At 38.1% G+C, this 19,019-nt stretch overlaps 1 long non-coding RNA gene across 1 annotated transcript; it reads right to left on the bottom strand.

The window, feature by feature from the left end:
• Nucleotides 1-11,079: 11,079 nt before the first annotated feature.
• On the bottom strand, nt 11,080-18,906 carry LOC137850985 (uncharacterized). The gene is made up of 3 exons (XR_011092934.1): nt 18,749-18,906; nt 14,946-15,071; nt 11,080-11,444 (listed from the first exon to the last, which is right to left on the bottom strand). It is a non-coding gene; the product is annotated as an uncharacterized lncRNA (long non-coding RNA).
• Nucleotides 18,907-19,019: the final 113 nt, after the last annotated feature.

The following is a 19,019-nucleotide window of genomic DNA, read 5'->3' as shown; positions in this document are numbered from 1 at the left end:
CACAAACAATGTCACCTTTTCAACGAAATGGCCACCAGAGTAACATACTGCAAAAACAATCCATTCTGACCAGCAGCAATGACTTTTTTTTTTTTTTAGAAGGGACAGAATTTCTACTGTTGTAGGCAGTTGGAAGTAAGCCTCTCAGGTCATGGCATCACTAACTTTGTCTACACCAAAAGATTACAATAGAGGTTTCTTCTGCCATTATGCGAACCCTAACTTGCATTTGTAAAGTGTTTCTGAGCTATTGGAAAGGCATAATCTAAATGCAAATTAATCTCTCAGTATAATTTGGACCATTCCAGAGCATTAGCTATGTAAACAACTAGATTTTTATAGGGTTTTGAAGTTGCTTGTGAAGATAAATATCTCTGAAAATGAACAGACCCTACCACAGAAAATTTACTAAGGGAAAAATTGCAGCAGCCTTTTTGGGAACATTCTTAAGGGAGTATGTCATACACTAGGAAATCCATTCTGGATAATGCTATAAAATTGCTCACCTTACTTCATATGCCAAATTCTTCTCTATTGAATAACAATTTATGGTACACTGCAGTGTCTGCCAGAAATTGCTGAATGAAAGCCACAGCTGTGTCTGTTATTGGGCAGAAACTACAGTGTTGTCTGATGCATTTATTCATTGTATGAATGAATTCCCTGTAAGCCTTTTCAATAACTATCTGGGAACTATATAGAAATGTCTTTATCACTTTTTGAGTGGTCTGAAAGGGCTGTTCCTGGTGACAAGCTTACTTCCCATACAGACAACAAACATGGGAGCAAAAGTCAAATGCCTGATCTGAAGATTTTTCCTGGAACCATGGAAAGGCCATGTGCTTGAGGACATCGAGAGAGCCAGAATGCTGCTAATAGACTCTTTGGCAGCATAATATATGGATCAGCTGGTCCATCCCCAGCTTTCCTGTAAAGCATTTTGTGTAAAGATGTGGATCAACCCAGAGCTTATTGCAATCTGACCCATACATAAAACTGTACAGAGTGGAGAGTGCTCAACAGGGATGCAGTAGACATAGACCAAGAGCACCATCACGTCACTCTCAAACTGAATGGTATCCTACCTTGTTACAGAACATGATTCCTCATCCTTGAAAATTCAAAAGCATCAAGAGAAAAATCAAAACAACAAAAAAAATTAGATTCATATTTGCCAGAAAGTATCAGACACATTTCAAAAGTTTCATTTCAAGCTGACAATAGAAGATCACAAATTTTTAAATTACACCAGAAGCAGAATGTATAATTTATGTTTCCAAATTATTCAGTGCCCTGTTCAAATACTTGCGTAACATGCTAGCTGTCATTTTTGCATTTGCTCAGCTTCATAGGTCGCATTTATACCCTGTGCTCCATATACAGGAGTGGGCTGAACAGAAGTAACTTCAGTTAAGCTATTCAAAATTAAAAAAAAAAAAAAAAAACAGCAGCAAAATGTGGCTTGGTGTAAGAGACAAGGCATACATGTTGGCATTTGAATCCAAAAGCGTTAAAACTTCAGTCCCAAATAAAGCTGGGATAGATTAAATCACACTGGGAATATTTTATCACAGTTTTCAAGAAACACTTTTATTTTTAAGAAAAAGCTAGAGCTGATGCAATTGTATGATCCAGGCTTCACAGCAATTATCAACTCATGAATGCAGCTTTGATTAAAGCAGAAATCAATCACATCATAGGGAAGATTTCAAACAGTTCGTTATTATACCCCAGACTAACCACTTTTAACATTTCTTATATTTGGGGAAACAGTGAAGAGCTGCAAACACATACAGGAGCAGTACAAAGACACGTTCAACACACAATGAAGGGAAAGTCAGAAGGACTATGGTGAGATACAGCCGTCCTTGGGACCAGGCCCTTGCCCTGCTTGCCCTCTGGCTACCCCAGACCTGCAGCATCCCTTCCTGGGCAGCAGCAGCAGATGGCTCATACCTGTCTTCATTCACCAACACCCTTCTTGCCCCATGCTTATCACAGCATTTGAAGAGGTTATTTCCATTCATTCCCTAAATAGTTTTCTCTCAAGTGCATTACATACAATACAGGCCTGAACAGAGGAAAATAAAGACAAATAATAATACTGAAACAGAAATACCACTGTGAGCCACTCCACTGGTTCAAAGCTGTATCTCTCAAGATGATGGCCCAGGCTTGTGAATGGCCCCAGGGTTGCAATTGCATAGCTTTTAAGACTCAAAACCTGCAGTCAGCTCCCTCACTCTACCCTCCACCTCAGGAGATGGAAATCTGGACCAGTCTCCTCATATCTGTCATGCTTCCAGTTGTCTATGCCCCTAAGGGAACTGACGAGAGGGAAGCAATCAAAGGTGGTGTCTGCTCAACACATGAAAATGCTGCTCTCCCCAAAACCATAACGTGCAGTCTCCATACCTAGATGTTTTCAAGACCATATGCCTGAGCAACCAGAACTGACCTCAGATCTGACCTGGCTTCAGGCAGCAAGCTGGGGTTGAAACCAACCTGAATTATCCTCTGGCATTACAATTAACCGCAGGCAGTTCTGTCATTACTACTTTCAGATTTGTTAACGAAGGAGATTCTGTGGAATGAGGCTGGCAATTCAGCACTGTTCACCTCATTTTGGAGGTAACTATTGTAACTTAAAACCTGAAAATTGAATAATTGCATAGCATTATCCAGACTTCTTCAGGGGAATATTACCAGGATGAATTAAAGGCGATATTAATGTTCTAGATTCCTATATATATATACACACACAGAGGAAGAGATTCCCTGAAACCAAAGCAAAGAAAAAAATTAAAAAAAAAAAAAAAAAAAAATTAAGGGTCTTATTAACTATTGTAACTTAAAAAAAAAAAGTTTAAAACAACAACAAAAAAATAAATTATTAAATCGAATAATAAAATTGTTTTGTTTAAATTAATTGTTAACAATTTTAATAAGGGCTTTATTAAAGCCAGAGTTTCAATTGTCTTCTGAAGCATTGCATGATTATTTTGTAGGCTTTAGTTTCTCCTTCCTCTTCTCCACCTCCCAGTAGAGAAAAATTAGTGAAGAGAAATTTGTTTTACATACCAAATTTCTCATAAGCTTTCTATTATGTTTTCAGTTCAAGTTTCAGAATGCAGAACTTTTAATTTCAGAATGAAATTAGTTAGAACCAAAACTCACAGTCAATTATAATACTTTCTAAACAGAGCTGGTGAGAACCCCAGATATTCTGTAGCCATGTATATTCTCCCTCTCTTGATTCTTATGAGTCTGAATCAAAATTCAGATCCAGTTTGGTCCAAAACATTAGAAAAGGTTAAGATCAGTTTTGTTACTTGCATGATCTCTATTTATGAGCACTGGATTTTGCAATCCTTGTTTACAGAAGGATCAGAACATCTGGGATTACTGGAACTGAAACAAAGGGGATAGAGTTATACAAAGAAAAAAAGTGTGCAGCATAAATAACAAGCCAGGTGCTTCTACAAATTCCCAATCAGAACTGTATGACCTTTCAATAGAATCAACAGGAATATAGCTAGAGCTAATAAAATTAAATAGTTATTTTCAAATTATGATAAACGCTTCATAACACTAAGAACTTTTTGTTGTTGCTTTTGTTTCTAATGAATCTCGCTAAACTGAAAAATGATATATCACACTTTTAAATAAACAGAAAGAGTAAATTCAAAGTTTGTTACAACATTTGATCTAAACACCAAGCTTTCTGGGGTATGAACCAAGTTACATATATATATGCTATATATGCTTACATGTATATAAAATACTTCATATAAACATATGCATATGTACATGTATACCTATAGGTAAAAACTCCAAATTTGTAAGTTCTTACAAAGTTCGTACAGACTTTTAGGTTCTACATGCACCGGATCGATTGATCATTCACTACTGACCACATTGTTTCATGTAACTATTCAGGAGAAGATGCCTCAGCATCATTAGTCATCTAAAGTGTAGGACTATCAAACCAAGCAAACACAACTAGTGGATGATACCAGTTTTTGTTTCCCAGCATTCTAAAGTCTGCATTAGCACCTGTGAAGAAGATGCCTGAAAAACAAAGTAAAGCCTCAATACAAAACGACTTTGCTATTCATGAAGCATCCGAAAAGTGCCAAGAATCACCAGTCATTTTCTCAACATATCTTTATCAAAATAAGCTTAGTTCCCAGACTCATACACAGACAACTTTTCTTCCAGTGGGGACCAAATAGAAGACTGCAGTGATCCTTGTAAGAGTCTAGATTTTGGCTTTAGCAAAATAAGGACTCAGGCTGGGTGTGCATTCCAAGGTCTCATTGCTTCAGTTCACCCAGCAAAACACAAGACATGAGACAAATGAAAGATCCACTAGTACTTTAATTAAGCTGGTGACTCAGGTATTTTCTCTTAGAATAGAGACTAGAATGGTAGACTGACCAGAACATTTTGCCAGAGGATTTCTAGCTGTTCCAACCTGCCTAACACATTTTTAGTATTTATAACTATTTGTGTCCATACAAAAGAAAACAATGAAATGCACATAAATCTGTCTTGCTAAGGTGAATCACAAGGAGCACATCATGAAAAGATACTCATCTATTCTAGAACTCCGGGGCTCTGTTACGAGTATGTTGCCCTATTGACATAATCTCCAGCTGTATTATTTCTAGCTGTATGTCACCAAAGCTGGAATGTTGAAAAGTAAAAGAAACAACAACAACACACTATAGAAACCTAAAATGCCCCTAGATATCCTTAGGTTTTCAAAACCCAATTCTAAATATAAAATTAGTCTTCAAATGTCTCAGAAGCTTGATCTTCTTGTTTTCCACGTATTCCATCCAAGCCCTTGGTGACCTTTTATGCCCTTCCCCATCATTTCACAGGATCCCATAAAACACATAGCATTTCTAAAGCACTTGCATGTCACTGGACCAAATTCCTGCTGTTCTTGCTTGTCCAAACCATGCCATCTTGAAAGGGGTTTTGTTCAAAAACAGACTGAAGAGGTACCTGCAAATTCCGCCCACCCAGCAGTTTCTCTGTTCAGAGCAGATAGGCAGCACAGCTGTCAATTTTTCAGATCTGTGGTCTGAGGTATGCAGCCTGGGAGCTACATATCTCAACACTCCATCCTGCTTTCCTATAAGAGATGAGAGAGGCTGGGAAGATAACATCACTTGAAAAATGACTAAAATTATTTCTCCACCCAGAGGATTTATTTGAACTGATAGTGATATGTTTTTCTTCTACACTGTTGCAGTATTATGCTTCTGCAATGCAATAATCTCAGCTCTGGGCACTCTTGGAGCAACAGCAGCGCAGCTTCAAACCTGTAACTGTTTATCCTTATTGGCATATAATTTCGTCTGTTCATCTCCATTATCACATGCATCTTGACTTTGGTCTCCCTGACATATCAAACACATTTTAGTCTCAGACAGAAGAAGGATTTCTTAATGTTTCTGTTGCTCAGAGCACAGCTTGTAACATTACCGTGTCTCAAGCATGCCGTAAACGTGGAATCTCTCTCAAACTGTGGAGCAGAGCCAAGACGAGATCAGAACCACAACAGCAGCCAATTTTTTTATGCTCCAATTATCAACTACTCAACATTTTCTTTCTGGAAAATTTCTAATTCAACAGCTTATTAAATGAAAAGTTTGTTACAGCACAGACATTAATGAGGCTTCTTTTAAAGAATATATTTGTAAGTATTGCAAGGAGGCTTAATTAACAACATCCTTCTCTAGTCTTTTGTTAAATTCCTTCTCTAATTTAATTTATGTTAAAGAATATTTTCACTTTTATGTCTCTATTAGTGAATTAAGCAAAGATGTCCGATTGCATGATAATTAGAGAGATAGTGACCTTTAAGTACCTTGGAATATAGTACTCTGGCATTTAAATTTTAAAGTTCCATAAAATTTTCCATAGATAAAAAATAATAGTAAAAATAAAGTGAAGCAGCAAAGATTTTAATTAAAGATGAGTGACACTGAAATTCTGTTGAATGACCCCCTTTGTTTATGCTTTCAGCAGATGAAAACACAGCTGAAAAGTGTGAAGTGACATCTGAGCTGTTTCTTTTTTTGTTGTTGTTTTTGTCTGAATATCAGTGAAGAAGATACGTAACATTTATAAACAATGAACACAATAAATATATTTGGGGCACTTCAAGAAAATTCATAACATTAGAAGACCTATGCATTGACAATTATGCTAACAATAACATCTTAGGAAAGGCAGGTAAGTTCCACCACTGCCCTCCATGTTGCTCAAGGATACAGGAGTGGATGCAGAGGTGAGGGGGGGGAATGGAAATTAAGCCTCTTTACCTAATGGAGATATCTTTCTCCAGAATGCGAGATTGGCAACAGTGGCCTGTTTTAGACATTTTGAATCAATCTCCTGGGGAATTTCATTTTCCACCAATGACTAGAGAAAACACAAGTCATCCTCCCTGGGTTGAAGCTAGTTTTTCTGTAAATATCTATCAAGATAATTATATAGATGATAGTCCAACAGAACAGAGTCTGGTATCAACTTTGTTATTGAACTTAGTGATACAATACCTTAACATTTTCTAACTACTTAAGTGAAGATAATCTTATTTTAGTATCATATAAATGCAGGGGAATCTTGGCACTGTATTCAGTGCAAGGCAAAAGGGACCTATATCAGAGTAACAATATTACTTAGGTTATTTCCCATATGAAGGTGAAACCTCAAAGTAAACCAAGTAGCTGTGTACATTTATTTTAGTTACTCTATCTATGGGACATTATTAACAAAACTTTAAAGAAAATTTATGCAGTTTTACTGCAATTTCCTTTTTTACCCAACACTCACTTCCAAACCTTTTGAAATATATTATGTTCAATTAAATTCTTTACCATCTAGCTTCTTAAAATTAACTAGGACTGAATTTTCAGTGTTATGCCTGGCCCTACATTTAATTACCCACACTTATATTCTAAGACACCATGCTGATTTCTGCCTAGAGGAAATGACCTAGGATCATTGGAAGCATATGAAGGTCGTTTTAAGATGGAGCAATAACTTATATTAGAGGATGTAAAAGGTCTTAACCTTCAGTCCTTCAACATACTGCAGCAAAAAGTTCCCCCTTTTTAATTAAAAAGAAAAAAAAATAATAATACCATCTGCAATGCATTTTCCCCCAAAGTCACTTAACAGCCTTTGAAGAAAAAGTGTCTCTCTGGCTAAATGACTGTGCATAAGTGTATATATAGGAGGCATCTTCCAGCTTGGCTAGCTGGCTTTGCTGGTTGTTTTGGGCATTATATTTCCTTTGTGTTGCAGCCTTTCAGAACATTCTAAAGCACAATCTTTATTTCTGTTAATTTTTCATTAGAAATAAAATAAAAACAAAATAGGGGAGACACACATACACACTCCCCAGTGTAAAGTCTTTCCAGAGCTTCATTTTGCTTGAAATTCACTGCTAAAAATGTCTGACAGTTTATGGAAGCAAAGCTAAAGATTTGGCTGGCAGTTGCCAGTTCACAAAAACATGGTGCCTGCCTCTTAAAAACATAAATGTGTGCAACTATCATAGGAATTGTTCAGCACTTGTCAGAGCACTGTTCGATTTTAGGGAATTAGTGTAAGTTGGTTACTCAGTACAGGAATTTTATAAATGCTTCAGAAAATGAACGGCAGACTTGCAGATCAGTTTTGTCCAGACATTGTCAGCTAACTGAATGAGTTATTGACACTTTCCATTAAGAGTACTCTTTCTGGAATTTACTCACTACTAACTCAGTATGCTTGCAAGGACTGATCCTGAGAGTACTATAACCTTTCCTAAAACAGCAAATTGAGCTCTAAAGGCAGAGGCATTTTGCCTTTGAATTATCAGTCCAGGATGTTCTAGCATGGATGATTATTGTAGGCAGGTAAGTCAAAGACTAAACCAAAGGGGTATGAAAATACCTTGTAAAAAACAATGGCCTCTACTGAGAACATGTGATGCCAGCTCTGCAATGAGAAAATCTTTAGGAGTAATTTAGAATTGGAACTATAGTAAAAAGACTCCAAGAATACCTGGTCTCAAGCAATGCAAATCTTAAAAGATTAACAGCTGCACCTTAAGTTGGCCATGCAAACATCTGACTGGACATCACTGGAACAAGTTATCACAAGATCTACTGGAAGAGATTTCTGATTAAGTTTATCATGGACAAAAAATTACAATTTCATTTGGAAAGCTGCATATTTACAGTATTTCCTGATTTTACCTCGTCAGCGAAACAAAAATACAGAAGCCTGCAGCTGCATTAGACATCGACTGTCAGCTTGTTAACATCAAGGTCTTTCCCCTACTTCAATATCTAGAATTCCTGGCCTCACATCTATTTTCCTAATCCTCCAAAGCTGTCCCCCTGTCTCAGACCTCTGTTCCTCCATTGCTGTTTTCACTGCCATTCAGTGTATGGAAGGAGAGAGCCAAATGTCCAAAGCTCCTTCTACCTCTCTAGGGCTTTCTCACACAGCTCTGCTGGGCCCCAGTGCTAGCACATTGGTCCTAGGGCAGCAACCGCTCATGTTGACTTTGTCCTGTGCAGGCACTCCAACACATGGGGTCATGGTCATGGGCCCACGTAATGTGGGTCAAATGCCTTACCTTACCCATGAAATGTGATAGGACAGAAAGAAGTTAAGATCAACTTGCCATTCAACTACAGTCTAAACATAAAATCATTTTTAAGGATGGCCATTTCCACCCTTGATAGGGCAAAACACAGTGCTTTAAACCTGAAGAAGTCCATGCTCTGCAGGAGTTTGTCCTGCATTCAAAGTTTTGAAGAAGATATCACTGACTTCTTTTACCGTTTGCTTGCAAGTTTTGCACAAACTAATCTGACAGTGTTTCTACCAAAATCCTCCTGTCATCTCAAAACACAGTTAAGATCATTCTCCAAACATTTCCAGGCTTGCAAAGCTCTCTTCAAGTCTGCTGCAAGTGCCAGCTTTTACCAAGTTTGTCACAGTGCTGGCTGAGAAAGATTATACAAACCAGCAAAAAAAAAGATTGCAAATTTCAAAAGAACAATTTATGTCCGGTCCATGGTTTGGACAAAGTTTCAGGTTAGATCTTTATTTTGCCTCCGCCAGTTCCCATATTGCAGTTTATGACAGAAACCTGAACCAAGGAATGCTCTTAGAGCAGCTACAACCAGTCTGGACACAAAACACTAAAATCAAACTCAGAGATTTGTTTGTTCAAGAGCACTGGCTGAGCACCTTTACCATGTGTTAAATACAAGTTATTTGAAAGGCATTCAAAAGCTAAATTGAGCTTAGTATTACCTTTTAAGTTTTATGGGTTGTGGAAAATTTCCCTGCTTAATTATCAAAGCATTTTATGGCCTTCTACAATCTCCAGGAAAAGAAGGACAGAACAGAGAGGTGGGGGAGGCATCCGGATGAAAGTCTGACCTCCAAAACTCCTGGGGAAGTGTAGCGGTTGTTAGCCTCCAAAAGCAAAACAGTGACCGCCCTTTCCAGGAGAGCTGAAGGCTTTGAAATTGGAAGCTGAGATGCAACAGCTGGAGTGACTTGCATGGCACAGGCCTGTTGTGCCCAAGACTATGCACCAACCACAGCTCCTCTACAATGGAGCACTCGGGAGGATGGCTGAGGCCTTCTGAGAGCCTCCTCTGATGGCATCTCCTCCACTGCATCATGGTCACCAATAAAACAGGCATGGTGGCTTCAGATCACCGTGCTGCCTACACACCTGGTGCAAAGCAACAGAACAAAGCGGCCTGTCTTTCTTGTGGGCCTGGCTGAAACATTAAGCACCAAAGAGAGTGGGAAAAAAAAAAAAAAAAAATCAAATTATGGCCCAAGTTATACCTTTAATAGCCAACGTAAACAATGCCAAAAGGCACTGTTCTTCACAGTCCCCATGGGCGAGGCTGAGGCAGCAAAACATCTGCAGAGCCTTTAGAACTGCTGGAAGCCACTGTCAAGGCCGTGGAGAAGTGAACCGAGCTCTGCTAGAGGATCAGCCACACTCTGGGCAACTTGTTTCCTTTTCTGTGCCTTTCTTCACCCATTCTCCGACTACCTCAACTACTGTGACAGTGAAGGACTTCTTTCCTTTGTGTTTGCACAGTCCAGTAGGGCAAGGCCTTGCTACCCAGCCCTCCACTTACAGAATCAAATAATTGAAGAATAAACTTTTCTAATGCTTATCCAAATCCCATCACACTCCAGAGGGAATTTGGTACCTAAGCTTCTTGGAAATCCTGCTGGGAATTTAACTGGATGTTGTATAACTAAGGCTCCTTAAAAACATCGTGACCTTACTAGCCTATCCTTTGAAGATTTTGGCATTCAATAGCAGTGACTATGAAAGACTTTACAGTGAACCATAAATTCATTTCCAAGTTACAGTAATAAGGGAGTGTCACATTTATTCAGACTGCTTCCTTCCTTTTTCTATCAGAAGTTAAACACCAAGCACTGTAAATAACCTAGGCACAGTTGCCAGAATCAAAGTTTGGCCCAGGTTTTCAAAGATGATTACAAGCTACTCAATGAGCTTCCTAATGCTGTTAGACAACCACCAACTCCACATTTTGAAAAGCATAGATTTACTTAAGCACATATATTTCTTCCATAACATGCCTGAGTGGACAGTAGTTCAGTGGTTCTAACACATACATGTAAAGCTAGTGTTCAATCAGTTCACCCACCAACATACATTTTGCATGCAAGGCATAGGATTTACATATGCCAGAATTAGTACAGTTTTAGGTGCTAGATAGGTACTAGGCAGAGTTATTTACTGTATATCATAAGGAGCAACACTCAAGAATATAATTAATACCCTCTGTACTCATACATTTCCCCACGCATGTCTGGTTTATGTCAAATCAGGTCCACTTCAAGCCATGAAATTGAAGTGGCAGCAAGACATTTGCATTTTGGCTTCACAACAAAGATAGGCCACCACTCTGCAAGATCGAAATAAAAAGAGCTGAGAAGAGTAACAGAGAATATGGCAGAGAAAGAAAAGCTACATAGAAAAGAAATATATAAATATTAATCTGAAGATGTCAAAGGATGTTTTTAATAAAATACGCATACGACAACCAGGAGAGAAATTTACAAAATATACTCTTAATTTTCACAAGGTATTTATACTGTCTGAAAACACTACAAATCCTGAGAAGTGAAACCTCATCCTACCCCCTTAAAAAAAAAAAGTCTGCCTAGCTTCAGGTTTTTCCCACCACTTCCCTCCCACCTGCCTTCAGCCAGGCAAATAGCATTGTGCCACATCACTGTGTTTTTACAAGAAACAGGCTGAGCAGCAGACTTCATGGTTTACTGAAGCATCAGAAAAAGTGGATCAGCTTTGTGGATTGTCAGTTGTGCTGCCTCCAAGCACTGATGAGCACTTCCTAAAGAGTAAAGGAAAAAAGGAATGGCATGAACAGAGGGAAAGGGTCATATCCTGTAGAGTCTTTACTCCAGTCACATAGCCCTCCACCTAAGGCACAGTCCAACTGAACTCAGGGATCCTTTTTATGAGGCAATGAGAAGGATTAAACCCTGTATCCAGCATCACGAGAAGTACCTCAGCAGGACATCCCCTTCAAACTGAAAACTGACAGCAAAGGACATTACATTCAACCTCTTGGACACCTCACTTAGACTTCGGTAGCTCTGAGGTAGATAACATTTCATTTCAAAATGCCAATAAAAGATTCAGCCCACTGATTTCAAGTGCTTCACCTCAACAAGGCAGCTCTTCCCTCCTCCTGAAAAGGTCAGACCCTGATGAAAGGAGACAGTCTGTACTGTATGCCTTGCAGTGAGATGCCTTAGTAAGTGGATTTACCAGCTTGCACTCTTCTAAGACAACAACAACAACAATAAGAATATAATAGCAGCTATATCGATTAACATGCAGGCCCAGAAAGCTTTCCTCTTCCATCCATGAGGAAAAATGAAGCCTTGGCAGCTAAAAATAAATAGGGATAAACAAATATCTGAAGAAATAAGAAATGACAACAGAACAGAAAAAATAAGATAATTTTAGGTTTCTAAATACTAAGAAAGGAATGTACGTGCCAGGTATAGAGGCTTCCTCTAAAGTCAGCCCCTGGGAGATTAAGGCTATAAGTCTAGACAGAGGAACTCGTCCTGCAGCCTAGGGCTATTTAAGTAAATATTAAGGTGGCAAAGTCCCAAATCAGAATTTCTAGCTAGTAAAGCAGGGCTACGCACCAGCTTCACATCAAACAAGAAACAAGCATTTTTGCTCAATAGTAGCAAAAAGGTACTAAAATAAATTAAAAGACAAACTACCTCCAAGTTGGAGAAAAAACATAATTCATTTTTATTTGCTTTGATAAGGTTTTCAGTCTTTTAATTTTCCTTGGTTTAGAAGGGGAAAAAAATCTTTTAAATTAAAAGTTAATAACTTTTCTGTCTTTAATGTGATACAATCTGCTAGTACTGAAACATATGGCTAATCTTATCATTGTAAACTTGGCAAAAGGCATCTTAAGTCTTGGAGATACACTACTTTTAGTAATTCCTTGTGTTGTTGGTTCAGTTTATGCACTATTCAAACAGCTGAATTATTGTTTTCAAGGACAAACCATTATACTGTCCTTTTACATCGGTCTTTTTATTAGTTATTGATAATTTCCTGTAGCATGAGCAAAGTTTTGCTTTTGACTTTTAGATTTTTTATGTTTGCTTGTTTTCAGATCAGGGATGCTTTCAGTTGTACATACCTGGTTCCTGCTCTATGAGTCACAACCAGCATCACCTTTTGATGATCCTGTCTTGAAAAATGCTACCAGTAAGGCCACTGCTATAGAAATCATCAGCAGACCAGATGCTTAGGACCAGGGTGCTGTAGTGCACTTCAACACAACCTCTGTCGCAGAGTGGAGACAGGCGCCTGCTAGCCTACTAGGTTGTAGCTAATCACACAACCTGCACTCACCCCCACCCTCTGAAGCTCAAATTTGGTAATTTTACAGAGAGAAGCTGAGTGCTGAAGAAATTGGGAGTAGGAATTATCATAGGAATTAGGACTGTCTAGCATATGGCATTCTGAAAATGAAGTTATCATTCCTATGAGTTAGCCTCTGCAATGCAAGGGAACTTACCCCTGCTGTCCAGCTAAGGGGAGGGTACTTCTTCTAATGTCATTCAGAACTGTATTATTGTTGTAAAAGTATTTTTATCCCAACTGAAACTCCACAGTCACCTCCACATCTATGATTAGAGACTGACGATTCAATGCAGTATATTTTCATTCATGCGGGTCTGTTCAAAGTACTTCTTAATTTGCCTCCACACCATTTGCATTGTTATCAGCCCTGGTGCAGCTCTCCACAGGCTGATTAGCAGGAAGCACAGGATGGTGAAATGGTCAGTTGTGACAGCCAGGTCACGTAGCAATAACAATATACCTTGTACTTTCAGCCACATCAACAAGGGGAAATAAAGTTTGCTGACTACAGTGGTACTGGTTCCTCAGCCCAGCTGAAGGCCTGCATCACCTGCTTCTTTGTAAAAGGTCCCAGGCTTGATGCTCAGAAATTGACTAAAGTAGATAACAGGGATACAAATGACAGCAAAAGGATGAAGGGAAGGAAAAGAGCAACGATGCATACCTTTACAGTACCAGGTATGCTGTTGTATCTTACAGTTATATGGCAGCAGCCCCCTATAAGCATAGAAAATATGTATACATATATCTAGCAATGCATATTTTCAGCTCCTACATATCTACAAGAAATGAATAAACAGCAGCAGTGGAAAGCCATAAGATTGTCACCTAGATAAGTTGTTTAAGTCTGGTATTTCAGATCTCTGAAAATAGACTTTGGCTGTTTGATTCAACCGTAAATCAGGATTCCCGTTAATCTGGCTTTAGAGTGGCTTTCCTGTGCAGGTTTGAGCGTCTCAAAGGAATATACTGTTCATTGATTTATGGACTAGTCTTGCTGAAAAGTTGATTTACCATTGCTTTCTGCAAACAGTGAATTGCAGCTCGCTGGTTTCTCTGAATATGCAAAGCCTGTACTGTATATAAAGGTGGGAGAGTTTGACAGTTTGCAACTAAGTAAATCACACTGATCCCAGTGTTTGCCTTGAGATTTACAGTGCACACTATAATTTAGGCACCAATGCTGACCCACAAAATACAGACAAACAGGAAAGTGTTTTGTCATCTTTTCATATATTAGAACTACTTTATCAAAATTTTAGCACATTTTTAACAAAATCAAATTTGAAAAGCACAAACAATAGCATCTAGAAATGGTTTCAAACTTAATTTGACAATAGTCTCAGCCAGTACATTTTAGTTCTTCAAGCAACCCCTAGGCTTCAAGAAGTTCCCTTTAGATTTCTAGCAATACTTGCGTATTGTAACACAAGTCACTGAGTACAGCCTCAATTAAAATAGCCACATTAGTGGCACATTAGAGCATTAGTTTAGGAAAATTTCTGATGCCCAGAAGACACAAAGAAACAGTAACTATTTTGACACCAGTAGAAAAGACCCCAGTGGAGAATAACAAAAGTCACATTAGTTGTTGTTCAATCGATATTCTCTATACGTACTGCTGCATTTGATACAAATACTGTCATATTTATTTCTATGCCAATGAGACACAGTCCGGCCATCAGCTATAACTCTTTAACAGGTGGTTCAGAACAACACATCTGCTCAGGGTCAGTCAGCCAACCCATTCACCACTTTTTACAGCTCTCATCTAAGATGAATAAATGTTAAAACAGCCATTACAAAAGTGGCTGTATGAAGAAGGAGGAGGAAAAAAAAAGTTGATAAATTCATGATTGGAATTCAAGATCCTCTTGCCTCATCTTATGTTCAATCCACCATAAGTGAAAAACTTAATTCCAATACTCACAGTGGATAGGAGAGATGCAGAAGGCAGACTGAAGGGCTCTAGGCTGGCTGTCAACAACATCCTCCGTTCCTCCAGAAGAAGGAAAGCAAACCCACACAACGTCTGGGTGATTACTATTCCCTGAAACTGCCAGCAGAACAGAGGTCAGTGATCTCAGGGTGAGACAGGGTGTTTCTTAAAGAAAAATTGAGTAATATTCATGAATCTAGTTTCTTTGCCTACAGAGGTGACCCAGCTGTCACCATACTGCAGATATCAAGTTAGCAGATATTTTTCTTTTTGCTGTTGTTTAATTTGGCAGACTATAACTTGACATGTTCTTTATAGTGACTTTTCCTACTTCTGGCAAAAAAATGTGCACCTCGTTGGCCAGTTGAATAATGAGGAAAGATTATCTCCTTTGTAGAAAATTGTGCCGCCAGTGTCACAATATTAAGCCAGAGTAATTTATAACTACTTGTCTCCCTTCTCCTTTAATTTTGGCCTGGACACTAGGTCTTTTATATCAACTTTCAAGCTATTTTTCATTTTAGGGGCTAATCTGTTTGGTTACTGAAGTGGAATGACAGAACACACCTGTGATCAAAGGAAAGGTAGATGGAAAAAACATCTCCCTGGTTCATGTATATATGTGCATTATCCTGAGCCTGTAACACAGTGCTTCATATAAATTTGGTCAATTATTAGACATTTTACAGTTATTTTCAGAACAAAGAAGCTATTGAGCAAGTTTGGCATGTGCTTGGTTCTTTATTAATTTAAACTGTCCCATGAAATGACTTGAGAGAGGTCAAATATTTTTAATAATAGAAAAAAAATAAAAACCACCTCCTGTTTAAAAGAGCATATTCACAGAGGCAAGAGCCAGAAATCATCATTCTTCAAGATGGAACAAGACCACCCCCTGCTACTCAAACCAACTGACTTATCAAGACATGCTTTAGAGTAAAGAAATCACAGCTTCAAGACTCGCTGAGAGTTTTCAAGACTCAGATTAAAATAATTCAGGGTTTTCCCACAAGAGTACATTTAAGTGTGTGTTTTAGTCTAGTAGAGAACAAAGGAAACTAAACTTTTAGTACTGCAGTTTTTCCACAAAGATGGAATTTCTCTCACCAGCCACTTTTCATTAATTTGAATTGCATCATGAGAACATTGACACAGGATGGGACTGTAGCACTTACAGAACCAAGCTAGAGCCCCAGTCCCAGCCCAGCACTTCAAATAGGCCCAAGACTGCTAGCCTTACACTTAATGTTCCTCTTAAAGTTAATATATTCTTACACCAATCTTAGGTTTGGTCTTCTATCTCACCCAGGGAGCATGGGAAGAAAAAAAATGGTGCAGAAGTAGGAATCACCTCTGAGCAAATTGTGAAGAAGCTGGTTATTGGTTTATCTCTGGGATATATTGATACTTCTGTCCCCTGCCAGATACCCAAGTCACGTTCCCCTTAACATTCTATTGCATCAGAACCTTCCTCCATTTGAAATCATAAATTCTTTGTGATTTTGTTTTCCATTGATATGGAAGTGATTACAGTGGAACAGAGCATGAAAGCAGCAAACAACACAAGCTTAGTGAGCTCCTTCAAGGGAGCAAGAAAATGGTCTATCTACATCCATCTAATTATTTCCCATAGCTGAGTAGCATCAAAATGTTAAAATAGAGAAAATAGAGAATTAAATAAATAAATAATAATAGGATTTCAACATCTCTTTTCCATCAGATTTAATGAAGCACATTCAAAACATAAAATATCTGTCCAGAAGAAACAGAAAAGTTTATATGTTTATTTGCCTGGGATGCATAATCTTGTGCTGTTACAAGACACACTTTCAGTCCTTCATAGATAAAGGAGACACTTTCCCATCTCCTTAGATAGGCTTTTTCCTCACTGCTATGTTGGCCTCCATCTCCCCCACCCCCAAAGGATGAGCAATAAAAATGCATCCATCTTTTTCTCTATGGGATTATAAAAACCAGGTGTTAGAAATTCCAGAGTTGTTCACTGCAAAATCGTTATACTATCTCTATGAACATAAAACATGGTCTTCCAAATACCCTCCTATTCCAGTGTCATTAAATCCTTTCTACCAGCACAAAAATGAATATACAAGTCAAGTTAAATAACACTTCCAATGGTTAAAAAACATCTATTTGTTTCAATGCCATCTCATTCTGAGCTACCACTCTACAGCAAAGGAGAAGGTATTCTGACAGCACCACCCTATATGCCATAGAAATATTTCCTTCACAACAGTATGGAGAGCATCAATAGAGAGGCATGAGACAGTATCCAAAATTATCAGTTCCTCTTTCTCACTGATCTGGTGCACAATAGCATCCAACAGTCTTACAGCTCGTAATCGCAACTTATACCATATCTCCACATTGAGGACTGGATTCTGCCCCAAGCAAAACCAGGAGATCCCATGACTTTACAAAGAAGTGGAAAGTTGGAAGACAAGCTTTTGCTGTTTTTTGTTGTTGTTGTTTTATTATTATTATTGTTTTGGTAAGTTTTTTTGAGCTAGAAACAAAAATCTGAATATTTTCTCAGTGATAGGGTCAGTGAATTTTGGAAACAGTTTTTTGCTGTTGCAACAGCAGTTTATGTAAAATGTTAAGATTACAAATATTGGTCACACAAATCAAACTTCTGAGAAAAAAAAAAAAAAGAAGAAATGAAAATAGAGCATTTTATATAGAACATTGTTGTTAAACAATTTTTATTTCTGGATGTTCCTATTCTAGCTGATTATAGTTAAAGTCTGGAAGAAAAAAAAAAAAAGTACAGAAGATTATTCTTTTGATACCTGCACCTTGCTCAAAGTTAGAAAGCTTAGAGAAAATGCTTAAGCAGCTCTGAACAGGAAGAAAGAACCTTCAGGTACTCATTGCAAGTTTTGCTGTGAAAAATCCAGTTTATCAAACTCAAGATTAGCTGTAGGAGGTAAGCACCCATTTCAACAGTAGTGGGTGTTTGGGTGTGAAGAGATGGAAATTGAAAAAAGGGGAAAAGAGAATCGCCTTAAGCCCAACAGTTCAGTAAGCAGCATACCCCCTTTAACACTATGAATTTTCGAACCATGGACCCTATAATGACTCACAAAATCAAACACCACAAAGAGGATTAAAACAAACAAACAAACAAACAAAAAAAATGCTTATGAACTTCAGAGGGAGATTGGTTCTTCCTTCACTGAAGTTTTGCACCTAACTTAATTTGAATTGTATTGAACCAGCACCTGGGGAAGGAGTATTTTCCCCAAAGCCACAAGCTACCAATAGCTAAGAAAGTTAGATTTTGTCTCTCCTCTCTCCATTCCACTATGTTCAACAAGACTAAATCTTAATCTTTTTTCTGTTAAAATCAAACCCAGCTTTTAACAAGCAGGCAGTTTCCAGTAGTATGTTTTCAAAGGGAAAATTCCCAAGAAGCCTTACTTAAAATCAAGCCAACTTCTAGGTCAGAGATCTAGATAAAGTAATTTGAAGAAGTTTCAAAGGAACTTCAGTTTCTTCCACATGAATTTCCAAGTTTTTCCTCAGCTATTCTTTACTAATCTTCTACAGTTGAGTTGTTTTGTTGCAGGAGTGAAAGAAAAATTAAAAATTTAGAAGCTAGAGCTAGAAAAATCACTGTTTTTTTAAGTACAAAAGGAGCAGAAGGGAAAGGAAAAGGACTACTTAATAGCACAAAGAATGACTTTCTGATGACAAAACAAAGAGCACAAAGACTGAAAAACACCCTAAACTTGCTGATAGATGGGATGTAGGTAGAAGGGCAGGCAACTCACTTCATGGCTTGTTCTGGGGAGAGAAAGAAGAAACATTCAACCTTTTAATGCTAGCGCTATTTACAAGGACTAAAACCCTATAGGGCTACCTATAAAGAGACATGAGCTTGTTCTGCCTATAATCTAGCTGACAAGAAACCCACAGCTGTGGTTAGTAGGGCACCAAGCCCAAGCTAATAAAGTTCAGCTGAGGAGCAGGGTATATTAGTTTAGGCCTAGTGCCATGCTAGTTTGCTCTATGACTTCCAGTCAGCTCAGAGCAAAGACAGAG

Source organism: Anas acuta, chromosome 2 (assembly GCF_963932015.1).
Source record: "Anas acuta chromosome 2, bAnaAcu1.1, whole genome shotgun sequence".
NCBI classification, from domain to species: domain Eukaryota; kingdom Metazoa; phylum Chordata; class Aves; order Anseriformes; family Anatidae; genus Anas; species Anas acuta.
The sequence above is the reverse complement of the archived record's forward strand: the minus strand, read 5'-3'. Positions and strand labels throughout refer to the sequence as shown.